Below are 22,784 nucleotides of genomic sequence, written 5' to 3'. Positions count from 1 at the left end.
ACTGATTTTCGAGATTCGGCACCCGCAAGGCTGATTTTGGAGATTCGGCACCCGCGGGGCTGATTTTTGAGATTCGGCACCTGCGGGGCTGATTTACAAGATTTGGCACCCGCGGCAGTGATTTTCGAGATTCGGAACCCGCGGCGGTGATTTTCGAGATTCGGCATCCGCGGGGCTAATTTTTGAGATTCGGCACCCGCGGGGCTGATTTTCGAGATTCGGCACCCGCGGGGCTGATTTACGAGATTTGGCACCCGCGGTGGTGATTTTTGAGATTCGGCACCCGCGGGGCTGATTTACGAAATTTGGCGCCCGCGGCAGTGATTTTCGAGATTCGGCACCCGCGGGGCTGATTTTCGAGATTCGGCACCCGCTATGGTGATTTTTGAGATTCGGCACCCGCGGCACTGATTTTCGAGATACGGCACCCGCGGGGCTGATTTTCGAGATTCGGAACCTGCGGCACTGATTTTCAAGATTCGGCACCCGCGGGGCTGATTTTCGAGATTTGGCACCCGCAGTGGTGATTTTCGAGATTCGGCACCCGCGGGGCTGATTTACGAGATTTGGCACCCGCGGCAGTGATTTTTGAGATTTGGCACCCGCGGCAGTGATTTTCGAGATACGGCACCCGCGGGGCTGATTTTCGAGATTCGGAACCTGCGGCACTGATTTTCAAGATTCGGCACCCGCGGGGCTGATTTTCGAGATTTGGCACCCGCAGTGGTGATTTTCGAGATTCGGCACACGCGGGGCTGATTTTCGAGATTCGGCACCCGCAGTGGTGATTTTCGAGATTCGGAACCCGCGGCAGTGATTTTCGAGATTCGGCACCCGCGGGGCTGATTTTCGAGATTCGGCACCCGCGGGGCTGATTTTCGAGATTCGGCACCCGCTAGGCTGATTTTCGAGATTCGGCACCCGCAGCACTGATTTTCGAGATTCGACACCCGCGGGGCTGATTTTCGAGATTCGGAACCCGCGGCGGTGACTTCCGAGATTCGGCACCCGCGGGGCTGATTTTCGAGATTCGGCACCCGCGGCGGTGACTTCCAAGATTCGGAACCTGCGGCACTGATTTTCGAGATTCGGCACCCGCGGGGCTGATTTTCGAGATTCGGCACCCGCAGTGGTGATTTTCGAGATTCGGCACCCGCGGCACTGATCTTCGAGATTCGACACCCGCGGGGCTGATTTTCGAGATTCGGAACCTGCGGCGGTGACTTCCGAGATTCGGCACTCTCGCGGTGGTGATTTACGAGATTCGGCACCCGCGGCGGTGATTTTCGAGATTCGGCACCCATGAGGCTGATTGTCGAGATTCGGCACCCACGAGGCTGATTGTCGAGATTCGGCACCAGCGGGGCTGATTTTCGAGATTCGGCACCCGCGGGGCTGATTTTCGAGATTCGGCACCCGCGGCACTGATTTTCGAGATTCGGCACCCGCGGGGCTGATTTTCGAGATTCGGCACCCGCGGCGGTGACTTCTAAGATTCGGCACTCGCGGTGGTGATTTTCGAGATTCGGCACCGGCGGCGGTGATTTTCGAGATTCGGCACCCACGAGGCTGATTGTCGAGATTCGGCACCCGCGGGGCTGATTTTCGAGATTCGGCACCCGCGGGGCTGATTTTCGAGATTCGGCACACGCGGGGCTGATTTTCAAGATTCGGCACCCGCGGGGCTGATTTTCGAAATTTGGCACCCGCGGTGGTGATTTTCGAGATTCGGCACCTGCGGGGCTAATTTTCGAGATTAGGAACCTGCGGCACTGATTTTCGAGATTCGGCACCCGCGGGGCTGATTTTCGAGATTCGGCACCCGCAGGGCTGATTTTTGAGATTCGGCACCCGCGGGGCTAATTTACGAGATTTGGCGTCCGCGGCAGTGATTTTCGAGATTCGGCACCTGCGGGGCTAATTTTCGAGATTCGGAAACTGCGGCACTGATTTTCGAGATTCGGCACCCGCGGCACTGATTTTCGAGATTTGGCACCCGCGGTGGTGATTTTCGAGATTCGGAACCCGCGGCGATGATTTTCGAGATTCGGCACACGCGGGGCTGATTTTCGAGGTTCGGCACCCGCGGGGCTGATTTTCGAGATTCGGCACCCGCGGCAGTGATTTTCGAGATTTGGAACCCGCGGCGGTGATTTTCGAGATTCGGCACCCGCGGGGCTGATTTTCGAGATTCGGCACCCGCGGGGCTGATTTTCGAGATTCGGCACACGCGAGGCTGATTTTCAAGATTCGGCACTCGCGGGGCTGATTTTTGAGATTCGGCACCCGCGGGGCTGATTTTCGAGATTCGGCACCCGCGGCACTGATTTTCGAGATTCGGCACCCGCAAGGCTGATTTTCGAGATTTGGAACCCGCGGCACTGATTTTCGAGATTCGGCACCCGCGGTGGTGATTTTCGAGATTCGGCACCCGCGGGGCTGATTTTCGAGATTTGGCACCTGCGGGGCTAATTTTCGAGATTCGGAACCTGCGGCACTGATTTTCGAGATTCGGCACCCGCGGGGCTGATTTTCGAGATTCGGCACCCGCATTGGTGATTTTCGAGATTCGGAACCCACGGCGGTGATTTTCGAGATTCGGCACCAGCGGGGCTGATTTTCAAGATTCGGCACCCGCAGGGCTGATTTTTGAGATTCGGCACCCGCGGGGCTAATTTACGAGATTTGGCATCCGCGGCAGTGATTTTCGAGATTCGGCACCTGCGGGGCTAATTTTCGAGATTCGGAACCTGCGGCACTGATTTTCGAGATTCGGCACCCGCGGCACTGATTTTCGAGATTTGGCACCCGCGGTGGTGATTTTCGAGATTCGGAACCCGCGGCGATGATTTTCGAGATTCGGCACACGCGGGGCTGATTTTCGAGATTCGGCACCCGCAGGGCTGATTTTCGAGATTCGGCACCCGCGGCAGTGATTTTCGAGATTTGGAACCCGCAGCGGTGATTTTCGAGATTCGGCACCCGCGGGGCTGATTTTCGAGATTCGGCACCCGCGGGGCTGATTTTCGAGATTCGGCACACGCGAGGCTGATTTTCAAGATTCGGCACTCGCGGGGCTGATTTTTGAGATTCGGCACCCGCGGGGCTGATTTTCGAGATTCGGCACCCGCGGCACTGATTTTCGAGATTCGGCACCCGCAAGGCTGATTTTGGAGATTCGGCACCCGCGGGGCTGATTTTTGAGATTCGGCACCTGCGGGGCTGATTTACAAGATTTGGCACCCGCGGCAGTGATTTTCGAGATTCGGAACCCGCGGCGGTGATTTTCGAGATTCGGCATCCGCGGGGCTAATTTTTGAGATTCGGCACCCGCGGGGCTGATTTTCGAGATTCGGCACCCGCGGGGCTGATTTACGAGATTTGGCACCCGCGGTGGTGATTTTTGAGATTCGGCACCCGCGGGGCTGATTTACGAAATTTGGCGCCCGCGGCAGTGATTTTCGAGATTCGGCACCCGCGGGGCTGATTTTCGAGATTCGGCACCCGCTATGGTGATTTTTGAGATTCGGCACCCGCGGCACTGATTTTCGAGATACGGCACCCGCGGGGCTGATTTTCGAGATTCGGAACCTGCGGCACTGATTTTCAAGATTCGGCACCCGCGGGGCTGATTTTCGAGATTTGGCACCCGCAGTGGTGATTTTCGAGATTCGGCACCCGCGGGGCTGATTTACGAGATTTGGCACCCGCGGCAGTGATTTTTGAGATTTGGCACCCGCGGCAGTGATTTTCGAGATACGGCACCCGCGGGGCTGATTTTCGAGATTCGGAACCTGCGGCACTGATTTTCAAGATTCGGCACCCGCGGGGCTGATTTTCGAGATTTGGCACCCGCAGTGGTGATTTTCGAGATTCGGCACACGCGGGGCTGATTTTCGAGATTCGGCACCTGCGGGGCTAATTTTCGAGATTCGGAACCTGCGGCTCTGATTTTCGAGATTCGGCACCCGCGGGGCTGATTTTCGAGATTCGGCACCCGCAGTGGTGATTTTCGAGATTCGGAACCCGCGGCGGTGATTTTCGAGATTCGGCACCCGCGGGGCTGATTTTCGAGATTCGGCACCCGCGGGGCTGATTTTCGAGATTCGGCACCCGCTAGGCTGATTTTCGAGATTCGGCACCCGCAGCACTGATTTTCGAGATTCGACACCCGCGGGGCTGATTTTCGAGATTCGGAACCCGCGGCGGTGACTTCCGAGATTCGGCACCCGCGGGGCTGATTTTCGAGATTCGGCACCCGCGGCGGTGACTTCCAAGATTCGGAACCTGCGGCACTGATTTTCGAGATTCGGCACCCGCGGGGCTGATTTTCGAGATTCGGCACCCGCAGTGGTGATTTTCGAGATTCGGCACCCGCGGCACTGATCTTCGAGATTCGACACCCGCGGGGCTGATTTTCGAGATTCGGAACCTGCGGCGGTGACTTCCGAGATTCGGCACTCTCGCGGTGGTGATTTTCGAGATTCGGCACCCGCGGCGGTGATTTTCGAGATTCGGCACCCATGAGGCTGATTGTCGAGATTCGGCACCCACGAGGCTGATTGTCGAGATTCGGCACCAGCGGGGCTGATTTTCGAGATTCGGCACCCGCGGGGCTGATTTTCGAGATTCGGCACCCGCGGCACTGATTTTCGAGATTCGGCACCCGCGGGGCTGATTTTCGAGATTCGGCACCCGCGGCGGTGACTTCTAAGATTCGGCACTCGCGGTGGTGATTTTCGAGATTCGGCACCGGCGGCGGTGATTTTCGAGATTCGGCACCCACGAGGCTGATTGTCGAGATTCGGCACCCGCGGGGCTGATTTTCGAGATTCGGCACCCGCGGGGCTGATTTTCGAGATTCGGCACACGCGGGGCTGATTTTCAAGATTCGGCACCCGCGGGGCTGATTTTCGAAATTTGGCACCCGCGGTGGTGATTTTCGAGATTCGGCACCTGCGGGGCTAATTTTCGAGATTAGGAACCTGCGGCACTGATTTTCGAGATTCGGCACCCGCGGGGCTGATTTTCGAGATTCGGCACCCGCAGGGCTGATTTTTGAGATTCGGCACCCGCGGGGCTAATTTACGAGATTTGGCGTCCGCGGCAGTGATTTTCGAGATTCGGCACCTGCGGGGCTAATTTTCGAGATTCGGAAACTGCGGCACTGATTTTCGAGATTCGGCACCCGCGGCACTGATTTTCGAGATTTGGCACCCGCGGTGGTGATTTTCGAGATTCGGAACCCGCGGCGATGATTTTCGAGATTCGGCACACGCGGGGCTGATTTTCGAGGTTCGGCACCCGCGGGGCTGATTTTCGAGATTCGGCACCCGCGGCAGTGATTTTCGAGATTTGGAACCCGCGGCGGTGATTTTCGAGATTCGGCACCCGCGGGGCTGATTTTTGAGATTCGGCACCCGCGGGGCTGATTTTCGAGATTCGGCACCCGCGGCACTGATTTTCGAGATTCGGCACCCGCAAGGCTGATTTTCGAGATTTGGAACCCGCGGCACTGATTTTTGAGATTCGGCACCCACGGTGGTGATTTTCGAGATTCGGCACCCGCGGGGCTGATTTTCGAGATTTGGCACCCGCGGTGGTGATTTTTGAGATTCGGCACCCGCGGGGCTAATTTACGAAATTTGGCGCCCGCGGCAGTGATTTTCGAGATTCGGCACCCGCGGGGCTGATTTTCGAGATTCGGCACCCGCGGGGCTGATTTTCGAGATTTGGCACCCGCGGTGGTGATTTTTGAGATTCGGCACCCGCGGGGCTAATTTACGAAATTTGGCGCCCGCGGCAGTGATTTTCGAGATACGGCACCCGCGGGGCTGATTTTCGAGATTCGGAACCTGCGGCACTGATTTTCAAGATTCGGCACCCGCGGGGCTGATTTTCGAGATTTGGCACCCGCAGTGGTGATTTTCGAGATTCGGAACCCGCGGCGGTGATTTTCGAGATTCGGCACCCGCGGGGCTGATTTTCGAGATTCGGCACCCGCGGGGCTGATTTTCGAGATTCGGCACCCGCGGGGCTGATTTACGAGATTTGGCACCCGCGGCAGTGATTTTTGAGATTCGGCACCCGCGGCAGTGATTTTCGAGATTCGGCACCCGCGGCAGTGATTTTTGAGATTCGGCACCCGCGGGGCTGATTTTCGAGATTCGGCACACGCGGGGCTGATTTTCGAGATTCGGCACCCGCGGGGCTGATTTTCGAGATTCGGCTCCCGCGGCACTGATTTTCGAGATTCGGCACCCGCGGGGCTGATTTTCGAGATTCAGCACCCGTGGGGCTGATTTTCGAGATTCGGAACCCGCGACACTGATGTTCGAGATTCGGCACCCGCGGGGCTGATTTTCGAAATTTGGCACCCGCGGTGGTGATTTTCGAGATTCGGAACCCACGGCGGTGATTTTCGAGATTCGGCACCCGCGTGGCTGATTTTCGAGATTCGGCACCCGTGGGGCTGATTTTCGAGATTCGGCACCCGCAGGGCTGATTTTTGAGATTCGGCACCCGCGGGGCTAATTTACGAGATTTGGCATCCGCGGCAGTGATTTTCGAGATTCGGCACCTGCGGGGCTAATTTTCGAGATTCGGAACCTGCGGCACTGATTTTCGAGATTCGGCACCCGCGGGGCTGATTTTCGAGATTCGGCACCCGCAGTGGTGATTTTCGAGATTCGGAACCCGCGGCGGTGATTTTCGAGATTCGGCACCCGCGAGGCTGATTTTCGAGATTCGGCACCCGCGGGGCTGATTTTCGAGATTCGGCACCCGCGAGGCTGATTTTCGAGATTCGGCACCCGCGGCACTGATTTTCGAGATTCGACACCCGCGGGGCTGATTTTCGAGATTCGGCACCTGCGGGGCTAATTTTCGAGATTCGGAACCTGCGGCACTGATTTTCGAGATTCGGCACCCGCGGGGCTGATTTTCGAGATTCGGCACCCGCAGTGGTGATTTTCGAGATTCGGAACCCGCGGCGGTGATTTTCGAGATTCGGCACCCGCGAGGCTGATTTTCGAGATTCGGCACCCGCGGGGCTGATTTTCGAGATTCGGCACCCGCGAGGCTGATTTTCGAGATTCGGCACCCGCGGCACTGATTTTCGAGATTCGACACCCGCGGGGCTGATTTTCGAGATTCGGAACCCGCGTCGGTGACTTCCGAGATTCGGCACCCGCGGGGCTGATTTTCGAGATTCGGCACCCGCGGGGCTGATTTTCGAGATTCGGCACCCGCGAGGCTGATTTTCGAGATTCGGCACCCGCGGCACTGATTTTCCGAGATTCGGCACTCTCGCGGCGGTGATTTTCGAGATTCGGCACCCACGAGGCTGATTGTCGAGATTCGGCACCCACGAGGCTGATTGTCGAGATTCGGCACCCGCGGGGCTGATTGTCGAGATTTGGCACCCGCGGGGCTGATTTTCGAGATTCGGCACCCGCGGCACTGATTTTCGAGATTCGGCACCCGCGGGGCTGATTTTCGAGATTCGGCACCCGCGGCGGTGACTTCCAAGATTCGGCACTCGCGGTGGTGATTTTCGAGATTCGGCACCCGCGGCGGTGATTTTCGAGATTCGGCACCCACGAGGCTGATTGTCGAGATTCGGCACCCGCGGGGCTGATTTTCGAGATTCGGCACCCGCGGGGCTGATTTTCGAGATTCGGCACACGCGGGGCTGATTTTCAAGATTCGGCACCCGCGGGGCTAATTTTTGAGATTCGGCACCCGCGGGGCTGATTTTCGAGATTCGGCACCCGCGGGGCTGATTTTCGAGATTCGGCACCCGCGGGGCTGATTTTCGAGATTCGGCACCCGCGGCACTGATTTTCGAGATTCGGCACCCGCAGGGCTGAATTTCGAGATTCAGCACCCGCGGGGCTGATTTTCGAGATTCGGAACCCGCGGCACTGATTTTCGAGATTCGGCACCCGCGGGGCTGATTTTCGAGATTCAGCACCCGGGGGCTGATTTTCGAGATTCGGCACCCGCGGGGCTGATTTACGAGATTTGGCACCCGCGGCAGTGATTTTCAAGATTCGGCACCCGCGGCACTAATTTTCGAGATTTGGCACCCGCGGTGGTGATTTTCGAGATTTGGAACCCGCGGCGGTGATTTTCGAGATTCGGCACCCGCGGGGCTGATTTTCGAGATTCGGCACCCGCGGCACTGATTTTCGAGATTCGGCACCCGCGGGGCTGATTTTCGAGATTCAGCACCCATGGGGCTGATTTTCGAGATTCGGAACCCGCGGCACTGATGTTCGAGATTCGGCACCCGCGGGGCTGATTTTCGAAATTTGGCACCCGCGGTGGTGATTTTCGAGATTCGGAACCCACGGCGGTGATTTTCGAGATTCGGCACCCGCGTGGCTGATTTTCGAGATTCGGCACCCGCAGGGCTGATTTTTGAGATTCGGCACCCGCAGGGCTGATTTTTGAGATTCGGCACCCGCGGGGCTAATTTACGAAATTTGGCATCCGCGGCAGTGATTTTCGAGATTCGGCACCCGCGGCACTGATTTTCGAGATTCGGCACCCGCGGGGCTGATTTTCGAGATTCAGCACCCGTGGGGCTGATTTTCGAGATTCGGAACCCGCGGGGCTAATTTTTGAGATTCGGCACCCGCGGGGCTGATTTTCGAGATTCGGCACCCGCGGGGCTGATTTTCGAGATTCGGCACCCGCGGGGCTGATTTTCGAGATTCGGCACCCGCGGCACTGATTTTCGAGATTCGGCACCCGCAGGGCTGAATTTCGAGATTCAGCACCCGCGGGGCTGATTTTCGAGATTCGGAACCCGCGGCACTGATTTTCGAGATTCGGCACCCACGGGGCTGATTTTCGAGATTCAGCACCCGGGGGCTGATTTTCGAGATTCGGCACCCGCGGGGCTGATTTACGAGATTTGGCACCCGCGGCAGTGATTTTCAAGATTCGGCACCCGCGGCACTAATTTTCGAGATTTGGCACCCGCGGTGGTGATTTTCGAGATTTGGAACCCGCGGCGGTGATTTTCGAGATTCGGCACCCGCGGGGCTGATTTTCGAGATTCGGCACCCGCGGCACTGATTTTCGAGATTCGGCACCCGCGGGGCTGATTTTCGAGATTCAGCACCCATGGGGCTGATTTTCGAGATTCGGAACCCGCGGCACTGATGTTCGAGATTCGGCACCCGCGGCACTGATTTTCGAGATTCGGCACCCGCAGGGCTGAATTTCGAGATTCAGCACCCGCGGGGCTGATTTTCGAGATTCGGAACCCGCGGCACTGATTTTCGAGATTCGGCACCCACGGGGCTGATTTTCGAGATTCAGCACCCGGGGGCTGATTTTCGAGATTCGGCACCCGCGGGGCTGATTTACGAGATTTGGCACCCGCGGCAGTGATTTTCAAGATTCGGCACCCGCGGCACTAATTTTCGAGATTTGGCACCCGCGGTGGTGATTTTCGAGATTTGGAACCCGCGGCGGTGATTTTCGAGATTCGGCACCCGCGGGGCTGATTTTCGAGATTCGGCACCCGCGGCACTGATTTTCGAGATTCGGCACCCGCGGGGCTGATTTTCGAGATTCAGCACCCATGGGGCTGATTTTCGAGATTCGGAACCCGCGGCACTGATGTTCGAGATTCGGCACCCGCGGGGCTGATTTTCGAAATTTGGCACCCGCGGTGGTGATTTTCGAGATTCGGAACCCACGGCGGTGATTTTCGAGATTCAGCACCCGCGTGGCTGATTTTCGAGATTCGGCACCCGCGGGGCTGATTTTCGAGATTCGGCACCCGCAGGGCTGATTTTTGAGATTCGGCACCCGCGGGGCTAATTTACGAAATTTGGCATCCGCGGCAGTGATTTTCGAGATTCGGCACCCGCGGCACTGATTTTCGAGATTCGGCACCCGCGGGGCTGATTTTCGAGATTCAGCACCCGTGGGGCTGATTTTCGAGATTCGGAACCCGCGGCACTGATGTTCGAGATTCGGCACCCGCGGGGCTGATTTTCGAAATTTGGCACCCGCGGTGGTGATTTTCGAGATTCGAAACCCACGGCGGTGATTTTCGAGATTCGGCACCTGCGTGGCTGATTTTCGAGATTCGGCACCCGCGGGGCTGACTTTCGAGATTCGGCACCCGCAGGGCTGATTTTTGAGATTCGGCACCCGCGGGGCTAATTTACGAGATTTGGCAGTGATTTTCGAGATTCGGCACCTGCGGGGCTAATTTTCGAGATTCGGAACCTGCGGCACTGATTTTCGAGATTCGGCACCCGCGGGGCTGATTTTCGAGATTCGGCACCCGCAGTGGTGATTTTCGAGATTCGGAACCCGCGGCGGTGATTTTCGAGATTCGGCACCCGCGGGGCTGATTTTCGAGATTCGGCACCCGCGGGGCTGATTTTCGAGATTCGGCACCCGCGGGGCTAATTTACGAGATTTGGCATCCGCGGCAGTGATTTTCGAGATTCGGCACCTGCGGGGCTAATTTTTGAGATTCGGAACCTGCGGCACTGATTTTCGAGATTCGGCACGCGCGGGGCTGATTTTCGAGATTCGGCACCCGCAGTGGTGATTTTCGAGATTCGGAACCCGCGGCGGTGATTTTCGAGATTCGGCACCCGCGGGGCTGATTTTCGAGATTCGGCACCCGCGGGGCTGATTTTCGAGATTCGGCACCCGCGGGGCTGATTTTCGAGATTCGGCACCCGCGGGGCTGATTTTCGAGATTCGGCACCCGCGGCACTGATTTTCGAGATTCGGCACCCGCAGGGCTGAATTTCGAGATTCAGCACCCGAAGGGCTGATTTTCGAGATTCGGAACCCGCGGCACTGATTTTCGAGATTCGGCACCCGCGGGGCTGATTTTCGAGATTCAGCACCCGGGGGCTGATTTTTGAGATTTGGCACCCGCGGGGCTGATTTACGAGATTTGGCACCCGCGGCAGTGATTTTCAATATTCGGCACCCGCAGCACTGATTTTCGAGATTTGGCACCCGCGGTGGTGATTTTCGAGATTCGGAACCCGCAACGATGATTTTCGAGATTCGGCACACGCGAGGCTGATTTTCGAGATTTGGAACCCGCGGCGGTGATTTTCGAGATTCGGCACCCGCGGGGCTGATTTTCGAGATTCGGCACCCGCGGCACTGATTTTCGAGATTCGGCACCCGCGGGGCTGATTTTCGAGATTCAGCACCCGTGGGGCTGATTTTCGAGATTCGGAACCCGCGGCACTGATGTTCGAGATTCGGCACCCGCTTGGCTGATTTCCGAGATTTGGCACCCGCAGGGCTGATTTTTGAGATTCGGCACCCGCGGGGCTAATTTACGAGATTTGGCAGTGATTTTCGAGATTCGGCACCTGCGGGGCTAATTTTCGAGATTCGGAACCTGCGGCACTGATTTTCGAGATTCGGCACCCGCGGGGCTGATTTTCGAGATTCGGCACCCGCTGTGGTGATTTTCGAGATTCGGAACCCGCGGCGGTGATTTTCGAGATTCGGCACCCGCGGGGCTGATTTTCGAGATTCGGCACCCGCGAGGCTGATTTTCGAGATTCGGCACAGGCGGCACTGATTTTCGAGATTCGACACCCGCGGGGCTGATTTTCGAGATTCGGAATCCGCGGCGGTGACTTCCGAGATTCGGCACTCTCGCAGTGGTGATTTTCGAGATTCGGCACCCGCGGCGATGATTTTCGAGATTCGGCACCCACGAGGCTGATTGTCGAGATTCGGCACCCACGAGGCTGATTGTCGAGATTCGGCACCCGCAGGGCTGATTTTCGAGATTCGGCACCCGTGGGGCTGATTTTCGAGATTCGGCACCCGCGGCACTGATTTTCGAGATTCGACACCCGCGGGGCTGATTTTCGAGATTCGGAACCCGCGGCGGTGACTTCCGAGATTCGGCACTCTCGCGGTGGTGATTTTCGAGATTCGGCACCCGCGGCGATGATTTTCGAGATTCGGCACCCACGAGGCTGATTGTCGAGATTCGGCACCCACGAGGCTGATTGTCGAGATTCGGCACCCGCGGGGCTGATTTACGAGATTTGGCACCCGCGGCAGTGATTTTCAATATTCGGCACCCGCAGCACTGATTTTCGAGATTTGGCACCCGCGGTGGTGATTTTCGAGATTCGGAACCCGCAACGATGATTTTCGAGATTCGGCACACGCGGGGCTGATTTTCGAGATTTGGAACCCGCGGCGGTGATTTTCGAGATTCGGCACCCGCGGGGCTGATTTTCGAGATTCGGCACCCGCGGCACTGATTTTCGAGATTCGGCACCCGCGGGGCTGATTTTCGAGATTCAGCACCCGTGGGGCTGATTTTCGAGATTCGGAACCCGCGGCACTGATGTTCGAGATTCGGCACCCGCGGGGCTGATTTTCGAAATTTGGCACCCGTGGTGGTGATTTTCGAGATTCGGAACCCACGGCGGTGATTTTCGAGATTCGGCACCCGCGTGGCTGATTTTCGAGATTCGGCACCCGCGGGGCTGATTTTCGAGATTCGGCACCCGCAGGGCTGATTTTTGAGATTCGGCACCCGCGGGGCTAATTTACGAGATTTGGCAGTGATTTTCGAGATTCGGCACCTGCGGGGCTAATTTTCGAGATTCGGAACCTGCGGCACTGATTTTCGAGATTCGGCACCCGCGGGGCTGATTTTCGAGATTCGGCACCCGCAGTGGTGATTTTCGAGATTCGGAACCCGCGGCGGTGATTTTCGAGATTCGGCACCCGCGGGGCTGATTTTCGAGATTCGGCACCCGCGAGGCTGATATTCGAGATTCGGCACCCGCGAGGCTGATTTTCGAGATTCGGCACCCGCGGCACTGATTTTCGAGATTCGACACCCGCGGGGCTGATTTTCGAGATTCGGAACCCGCGGCGGTAACTTCCGAGATTCGGCACTCTCGCGGTGGTGATTTTCGAGATTCGGCACCCGCGGCGATGATTTTCGAGATTTGGCACCCACGAGGCTGATTGTCGAGATTCGGCACCCACGAGGCTGATTGTCGAGATTCGGCACCCGCAGGGCTGATTTTCGAGATTCGGCACCCGTGGGGCTGATTTTCGAGATTCGGCACCCGCGGCACTGATTTTCGAGATTCGACACCCGCGGGGCTGATTTTCGAGATTCGGAACCCGCGGCGGTGACTTCCGAGATTCGGCACTCTCGCGGTGGTGATTTTCGAGATTCGGCACCCGCGGCGGTGATTTTCGAGATTCGGCACCCACAAGGCTGATTGTCGAGATTCGGCACCCGCGGGGCTGATTGTCGAGATTCGGCACCGGCGGGGCTGATTTTCGAGATTCGGCACCTGCGGGGCTGATTTACGAAATTTGGCACCCGCAGTGGTGATTTTCGAGATTCGGCACCCGCAGGGCTGATTTTCGAGATTCAGCACCCGCAGGGCTGATTTTCGGGATTCGGAACCCGTGGCACTGATTTTCGAGATTCGGCACCCGCGGGGCTGATTTTCGAGATTCGGCACCCGGGGGCTGATTTTCGAGATTCGGCACCCGCGGGGCTGATTAACGAGATTTGGCACCCGCGGCAGTGATTTTCGAGATTCGGCACCCGCGGCACTGATTTTCGAGATTTGGCACCCGCGGTGGTGATTTTCGAGATTCGGCACCCGGGGGCTGATTTTCGAGATTCGGCACCCGCGGGGCTGATTAACGAGATTTGGCACCCGCGGCAGTGATTTTCGAGATTCGGCACCCGCGGGGCTGATTTTCGAGATTCGGCACCCGCGGGGCTAATTTTCGAGATTCGGCACCCACGGTGGTGATTTTCGAGATTCGGCACCCGCGGGGCTGATTTTCGAGATTCGGCATCCGCGGGGCTGATTTTTGAGATTCGGCACCTGCGAGGCTGATTTACGAGATTTGGCACCCGCGGCAGTGATTTTCGAGATTCGGAACACGCGGCGGTCATTTTCGAGATTCGGCATCCGCGGGGCTAATTTTTCAGATTCGGCACCCGCGGGGCTGATTTTCGAGCTTCGGCACCCGCAGCGGTGCTTTTCGTGATTCGGCACTCGCAATGGTGATTTTCGAGATTCGGCATCCGCGGGGCTGATTTTCGAGATTCGGCACCCGCGGGGCTGAATTTCGAGCTTCGGCACCCGCAGCGGTGCTTTTCGTGATTCGGCACTCGCAATGGTGATTTTCGAGATTCGGCATCCGCGGGGCTGATTTTCGAGATTCGGCACCCGCGGGGCTGATTTTCGAGATTTGGCACCCACGGTGGTGATTTTCGAGATTTGGCACCCGCGGCGGTGCTTCTCGAGATTTGGCACTCGCTATGGTGATTTTTGAGATTCGGCACCCGCGGCACTGATTTTCGAGATTCGGCACCCGTGGGGCTCATTTTCGAGATTCGGCACCCGCGGCTGTGACTTCCAAGATTCGGCACCCACGGTGGTGATTTTCGAGATTCGGCACCCGCGGCGGTGATTTTCGAGATTCGGCACCCACGAGGCTGATTGTCGAGATTCGGCACCCGCGGGGCTGATTTTCGAGATTCGGCACCCGCGGGGCTGATTTTTTAGATTCGGCACCCGCGGGGCTGATTTTCGAGATTCGGCACCCGCGGGGCTGATTTTCGAGATTCGGCACCCGCGGGGCTGATTTTTGAGATTCGGCACCCGCGGGGCTGATTTTCGAGATTCGGCACCCGCGGGGCTGATTTTCGAGATTCGGCACCCGCAAGGCTGATTTTTGAGATTCGGCACCCGCAGGGCTGATTTTCGAGATTCAGCACCCACAGGGCTGATTTTCGGGATTCGGAACCCGCGGCAGTGATTTTCGAGATTCGGCACCCGCGGGGCTGATTTTCGAGATTCGGCACCCGCGGGGCTGATTTTCGAGATTCGGCACCCGTGGGGCTGATTTTCGAGATTCGGCACCCGCGGCACTGATTTTCGAGATTCGGCACCCGCGGGGCTGATTTTCGAGATTTGGCACCCACGGTGGTGATTTTCGAGATTTGGCACCCGCGGCGGTGCTTCTCGAGATTTGGCACTCGCTATGGTGATTTTTGAGATTCGGCACCCGCGGCACTGATTTTCGAGATTCGGCACCCGTGGGGCTGATTTTCGAGATTCGGCACCCGCGGCGGTGACTTCCAAGATTCGGCACACGCGGTGGTGATTTTCGAGATTCGGCACCCGCGGCGGTGATTTTCGAGATTCGGCACCCACGAGGCTGATTGTCGAGATTCGGCACCCGCGGGGCTGATTTTCGAGATTCGGCACCCGCGGGGCTGATTTTTGAGATTCGGCACCCGCGGGGCTGATTTTCGAGATTCGGCACCTGCAGTGGTGATTTTCGAGATTCGGAACCCGCGGCGGTGATTTTCGAGATTCGGCACCCGCGGGGCTGATTTTCGAGATTCGGCACCCGCGGGGCTGATTTTCGAGATTCGGCACCCGCGAGGCTGATTTTCGAGATTCGGCACCCGCGGCACTGATTTTCGAGATTCGACACCCGCGGGGCTGATTTTCGAGATTCGGCACCCACGAGGCTGATTGTCGAGATTCGGCACTCTCGCGGTGGTGATTTTCGAGATTCGGCACCCGCGGCGGTGATTTTCGAGATTCGGCACCCACGAGGCTGATTGTCGAGATTCGGCACCCACGAGGCTGATTGTCGAGATTCGGCACCCGCGGGGCTGATTTTCGAGATTCGGCACCCGTGGGGCTGATTTTCGAGATTCGGCACCCGCGGCACTGATTTTCGAGATTCGGCACCCGCGGGGCTGATTTTCGAGACTCGGCACCCGCGGCGGTGACTTCCAAGATTTGGCACTCACGGTGGTGATTTTCGAGATTCGGCACCCGCGGCAATGATTTTCGAGATTCGGCACCCACAAGGCTGATTGTCGAGATTCGGCACCCGCGGGGCTGATTGTCGAGATTCGGCACCCGCGGGGCTGATTTTCGAGATTCGGCACCCGCGGGGCTGATTTACGAAATTTGGCACCCGCAGTGGTGATTTTCGAGATTCGGCACCCGCAGGGCTGATTTTCGAGATTCAGCACCCGCAGGGCTGATTTTCGGGATTCGGAACCCGCGGCACTGATTTTCGAGATTCGGCACCCGCTGGGCTGATTTTCGAGATTCGGCACCCGGGGGCTGATTTTCGAGATTCGGCACCCGCGGGGCTGATTAACGAGATTTGGCACCCGCGGCAGTGATTTTCGAGATTCGGCACCCGCGGCACTGATTTTCGAGATTTGGCACCCGCGGTGGTGATTTTCGAGATTCGGAACCCGCGGCGATGATTTTCGAGATTCGGCACCCGCGGGGCTGATTTTCGAGATTCGGCACCCGCGGGGCTGATTTTCGAGATTCGGCACCCGCGGTGGTGATTTTCGAGATTCGGCACCCGCGGGGCTGATTTTCGAGATTCGGCACCCGCGGGGCTGATTTTTGAGATTCGGCACCTGCGGGGCTGATTTACGAGATTTGGCACCCGCGGCAGTGATTTTCGAGATTCGGAACCCGCGGCGGTCATTTTCGAGATTCGGAACCCGCGGCGGTCATTTTCGAGATTCGGCATCCGCGGGGCTAATTTTTCAGATTCGGTACCCGCGGGGCTGATTTTCGAGATTTGGCACCCGCGGTGGTGATTTTTGAGATTCGGCACCCGCGGGGCTGATTTACGAGATTCGGCACCCGCGGGGCTTATTTTCGAGATTCGGCACCCGCGGGGCTGATTTTCGAGATTTGGCACCCGCGGGGCTGATTTACGAGATTCGGCACCCGCGGGGCTGATTTTCGAGATTCTGAAGCCGCGGCACTGATTTTAAAGATTCGGCACCCGCGGAGCTGATTTTCGAAATTTGGCACCCGCGGTGGGGATTTTCGAGATTCGGAACCCGCGGCGGTGATTTTCGAGATTCCGCACCCGCGAGGCTGATTTTTGAGATTCGGCACCCGCGGGGCTGATTTATGAGATTTGGCACCCGCGGCAGTGATTTTCGAGATTCGGCAACCGTGGGGCTGATTTTCGAGATTTGGCACACGCGGGGCTGATTTTCGAGATTCGGCACCCGCGGGGCTGATTTTCGAGATTCGGCACCCGCGGGGCTGATTTTCGAGATTCGGCACCCGCGGTGGTGATTTTCGAGATTCGGCACACGCGGCAGTGATTTTCGAGATTCGGCACCCGCGGGGCTGATTTTCGAGATTCGGCACCCGCGGGGCTGATTTTCGAGATTCGGCACCCGCGGCACTGATTTTCGAGATTCGGCACCCGCGGAGCTGATTTTCGAGATTCGGCACCCGCAGCGGTGCTTTTCGTGATTCGGCACTCGCAATGGTGATTTTCGAGATTCGGCATCCGCGGGGCTGATTTTCGAGATTCGGCACCCGCGGGGCTGATTTTCGAGATTTGGCACCCACGGTGGTGATTTTCGAGATTTGGCACCTGCGGCGGTGCTTCTCGAGATTCGGCACTCGCTATGGTGATTTTTGAGATTCGGCACCCGCGGCACTGATTTTCGAGATTCGGCACCCGTGGGGCTCATTTTCGAGATTCGGCACCCGCGGCGGTGACTTCCAAGATTCGGCACTCGCGGTGGTGATTTTCGAGATTCGGCACCCGCGGGGCTGATTTTCGAGATTCGGCACCCGCAAGGCTGATTTTTGAGATTCGGCACCCGCAGGGCTGATTTTCGAGATTTGGCACCCGCGGTGGTGATTTTCGAGATTCGGCACACGTGGCAGTGATTTTCGAGATTCGGCACCCGCGGGGCTGATTTTCGAGATTCGGCACCCGCGGGGCTGATTTTCGAGATTCGGCACCCGCAGCACTGATTTTCGAGATTCGGCACCCGCGGAGCTGATTTTCGAGATTCGGCACCCGCGGTGGTGCTTTTCGAGATTCGGCACTCGCAATGGTGATTTTCGAGATTCGGCATCCGCGGGGCTGATTTTCGAGATTTGGCACCCGTGGGGCTGATTTTCGAGATTCGGCACCCGCGGCACTGATTTTCGAGATTCGGCACCCGCGGGGCTGATTTTCGAGATTTGGCACCCACGGTGGTGATTTTCGAGATTTGGCACCCGCGGCGGTGCTTCTCGAGATTTGGCACTCGCTATGGTGATTTTTGAGATTCGGCACCCGCGGCACTGATTTTCGAGATTCGGCACCCGTGGGGCTGATTTTCGAGATTCGGCACCCGCGGCGGTGACTTCCAAGATTCGGCACACGCGGTGGTGATTTTCGAGATTCGGCACCCGCGGCGGTGATTTTCGAGATTCGGCACCCACGAGGCTGATTGTCGAGATTCGGCACCCGCGGGGCTGATTTTCGAGATTCGGCACCCGCGGGGCTGATTTTTGAGATTCGGCACCCGCGGGGCTGATTTTCGAGATTCGGCACCCGCGGGGCTGATTTTCGAGATTCGGCACCCGCGGGGCTGATTTTCGAGATTCGGCACCCGCGGGGCTGATTTTCGAGATTCGGCACCCGGGGGCTGATTTTCGAGATTCGGCACCCGCGGGGCTGATTTACGAGATTTGGCACCCGCGGCAGTGATTTTCGAGATTCGGCACCCGCGGGGCTGATTTTCGAGATTCGGCACCCGCGGGGCTGATTTTTGAGATTCGGCACCCGCGGGGCTGATTTTTGAGGTTCGGCACCCGCGGGGCTGATTTTCGAGATTCAGCACCCGCGGGGCTGATTTTCGAGATTCGGAACCTGCGGCACTGATTTTCGAGATTCGGCACCCGCGGGGCTGATTTTCGAAATTTGGCAACCGCAGTGGTGATTTTCGAGATTCGGAACCCGCGGCGGTGATTTTCGAGATTCGGCACCCGCGGGGCTGATTTTTGAGATTCGGCACCCGCGGGGCTGATTTTCGAGATTCGGCACCCGCGGGGCTGATTTTCGAGACTCGGCACCCGCGGGGCTGATTTTCGAGATTCAGCACCCGCGGCAGTGATTTGCGAGATTCGGCACCCGCGGGGCTGATTTTCGAGATTCAGCACCCGCGGGGCTGATTTTCGAGATTAGGAACCCGCAGCACTGATGTTCGAGATTCGGCACCCGCGGGGCTGATTTTTGAAATTTGGCACCCGCGGTGGTGATTTTCGAGATTCGGAACCCGCGGCGGTGATTTTCGAGATTCGGCACCCGCGGGGCTGATTTTCGAGATTCGGCACCCGCGGGGCTGATTTTCGGGATTCAGCACCCGCAGGGCTGATTTTCGAGATTCGGCACCCGCGGGGCTAATTTACGAGATTTGGCATCCGCGGCAGTGATTTTCGAGATTCGGCACCCGCTATGGTGATTTTTGAGATTCGGCACCCGCGGCACTGATTTTCGAGATACGGCACCCGCGGGGCTGATTTTCGAGATTCGGAACCTGCGGCACTGATTTTCGAGATTCGGCACCCGCGGGGCTGATTTTCGAGATTTGGCAACCGCAGTGGTGATTTTCGAGATTCGGAACCCGCGGCGGTGATTTTCGAGATTCGGCACCCGCGGGGCTGATTTTCGAGATTCGGCACCCGCGGGGCTGATTTTCGAGATTCGGCACCCGCGGGGCTGATTTTCGAGATTCAGCACCCGCGGCAGTGATTTGCGAGATTCGGCACCCGCGGGGCTGATTTTCGAGATTCAGCACCCGCGGGGCTGATTTTCGAGATTCGGAACCCGCAGCACTGATGTTCGAGATTCGGCACCCGCGGGGCTGATTTTTGAAATTTGGCACCCGTGGTGGTGATTTTCGAGATTCGGCACCCACGGGGCTGATTTTCGAGATTCGGCACCCGCGGGGCTGATTTTCGAGATTCGGCACCCGCAGGGCTGATTTTCGAGATTCGGCACCCGCGGGGCTAATTTACAAGATTTGGCATCCGCGGCAGTGATTTTCGAGATTCGGCACCCGCTATGGTGATTTTTGAGATTCGGCACCCGCGGCACTGATTTTCGAGATACGGCACCCGCGGGGCTGATTTTCGAGATTCGGAACCTGCGGCACTGATTTTCGAGATTCGGCACCCGCGGGGCTGATTTTCGAGATTTGGCAACCGCAGTGGTGATTTTCGAGATTCGGAACCCGCGGCGGTGATTTTCGAGATTCGGCACCCGCGGGGCTGATTTTTGAGATTCGGCACCCGCGGGGCTGATTTATGAGATTTGGCACCCGCGGCAGTGATTTTCGAGATTCGGCAACCGCGGGGCTGATTTTCGAGATTCGGCAACCGCGGGGCTGATTTTCGAGATTTGGCACACGCGGGGCTGATTTTCGAGATTCGGCACCCGCGGGGCTGATTTTCGAGATTCGGCACCCGCGGGGCTGATTTTCGAGATTCGGCACCCGCGGTGGTGATTTTCGAGATTCGGCACACGTGGCAGTGATTTTCGAGATTCGGCACCCGCGGGGCTGATTTTCGAGATTCGGCACCCGCGGGGCTGATTTTCGAGATTCGGCACCCGCGGAGCTGATTTTCGAGATTCGGCACCCGCGGCGGTGCTTTTCGAGATTTGGCACTCGCAATGGTGATTTTCGAGATTCGGCATCCGCGGGGCTGATTTTCGAGATTCGGCACCCGTGGGGCTGATTTTCGAGATTTGGCACCCGCGGCACTGATTTTCGAGATTCGGCACCCGCGGGGCTGATTTTCGAGATTTGGCACCCGCGGCGGTGCTTCTCGAGATTCAGCACTCGCTATGGTGATTTTTGAGATTCGGCACCCGCGGCACTGATTTTCGAGATTCGGCACCCGTGGGGCTGATTTTCGAGATTCGGCACCCGCGGCGGTGACTTCCAAGATTCGGCACTCGCGGAGGTGATTTTCGAGATTCGGCACCCGCGGAGCTGATTTTCGAGATTCGGCACCCGCGGCGGTGCTTTTCGAGATTTGGCACTCGCAATGGTGATTTTCGAGATTCGGCATCCGCGGGGCTGATTTTCGAGATTCGGCACCCGTGGGGCTGATTTTCGAGATTTGGCACCCGCGGCGCTGATTTTCGAGATTCGGCACCCGCGGAGCTGATTTTCGAGATTCGGCACCCGCGGCGGTGCTTTTCGAGATTTGGCACTCGCAATGGTGATTTTTGAGATTCGGCACCCGCGGCACTGATTTTTGAGATTCGGCACCCGTGGGGCTGATTTTCGAGATTCGGCACCCGCGGCGGTGCTTTTCGAGATTTGGCACTCGCAATGGTGATTTTCGAGATTCGGCATCCGCGGGGCTGATTTTCGAGATTCGGCACCCGTGGGGCTGATTTTCGAGATTTGGCACCCGCGGCGCTGATTTTCGAGATTCGGCACCCGCGGGGCTGATTTTCGAGATTTGGCACCCGCGGCGGTGCTTCTCGAGATTCAGCACTCGCTATGGTGATTTTTGAGATTCGGCACCCGCGGCACTGATTTTCGAGATTCGGCACCCGTGGGGCTGATTTTCGAGATTCGGCACCCGCGGCGGTGACTTCCAAGATTCGGCACTCGCGGAGGTGATTTTTGAGATTCGGCACCCGCGGCGGTGATTTTCGAGATTCGGCACCCACGAGGCTGATTGTCGAGATTCGGCACCCGCGGGGCTGATTTTCGAGATTCGGCACCCGCGGGGCTGATTTTCGAGATTCGGCACCCGCGGGGCTGATTTTCGAGATTCGGCACCCGCGGGGCTGATTTTTGAGATTCGGCACCCGCGGGGCTGATTTTCGAGATTCGGCACCCGCGGGGCTGATTTTTGAGATTCGGCACCCGCGTCGCTGATTATCGAGATTCGGCACCCGCGGGGCTGATTTTCGAGATTCGGCACCCGGGGGCTGATTTTCGAGATTCGGCACCCGCGGGGCTGATTTACGAGATTTGACACCCGCGGCAGTGATTTTTGAGATTCGGCACCCGCGGGGCTGATTTTTGAGATTCGGCACCCGCGGGGCTGATTTTCGAGATTCGGCACCCGCGGGGCTGATTTTCGAGATTCGGCACCCGCAAGGCTGATTTTTGAGATTCGGCACCCGCGGGGCTGATTTTCGAGATTCGGCACCCGCGGTGGTGATTTTCGAGATTCGGCACACGCGGCAGTGATTTTCGAGATTCGGCACCCGCGGCACTGATTTTCGAGATTCGGCACCCGCGGAGCTGATTTTCGAGATTCGGCACCCGCGGCGGTGCTTTTCGAGATTTGGCACTCGCAATGGTGATTTTCGAGATTCGGCATCCGCGGGGCTGATTTTCGAGATTCGGCACCCGTGGGGCTGATTTTCGAGATTCGGCACCCGCGGCACTGATTTTCGAGATTCGGCACCCGCGGGGCTCATTTTCGAGATTTGGCACCCACGGTGGTGATTTTCGAGATTTGGCACCCGCGGCGGTGCTTCTCGAGATTTGGCACTCGCTATGGTGATTTTTGAGATTCGGCACCCGCGGGGCTGATTTTCGAGATTCGGAACCCGCGGGGCTGATTTTCGAGATTCGGCACCCGGGGGCTGATTTTCGAGATTCGGCACCCGTGGGGCTGATTTACGAGATTTGGCACCCGCAGCAGTGATTTTCGAGATTCGGCACCCGCGGGGCTGATTTTTGAGATTCGGCACCCGCGGGGCTGATTTTCGAGATTCGGCACCCGCGGGGCTGATTTTTGAGATTCGGCACCCGCGGGGCTGATTTTTGAGATTCGGCACCCGCGGGGCTGATTTTCGACATTCGGCACCCACGGGGCTGATTTTCGAGATTCGGCACCTGCGGCACTGATTTTCGAGATTCGGCACCCGCGGGGCTGATTTTC

Source organism: Ranitomeya imitator, chromosome 10 (genome assembly GCF_032444005.1).
Source record: "Ranitomeya imitator isolate aRanImi1 chromosome 10, aRanImi1.pri, whole genome shotgun sequence".
Classification (NCBI taxonomy): Eukaryota; Metazoa; Chordata; class Amphibia; order Anura; family Dendrobatidae; genus Ranitomeya; species Ranitomeya imitator.
Note: the sequence above shows the minus strand (reverse complement) of the source record.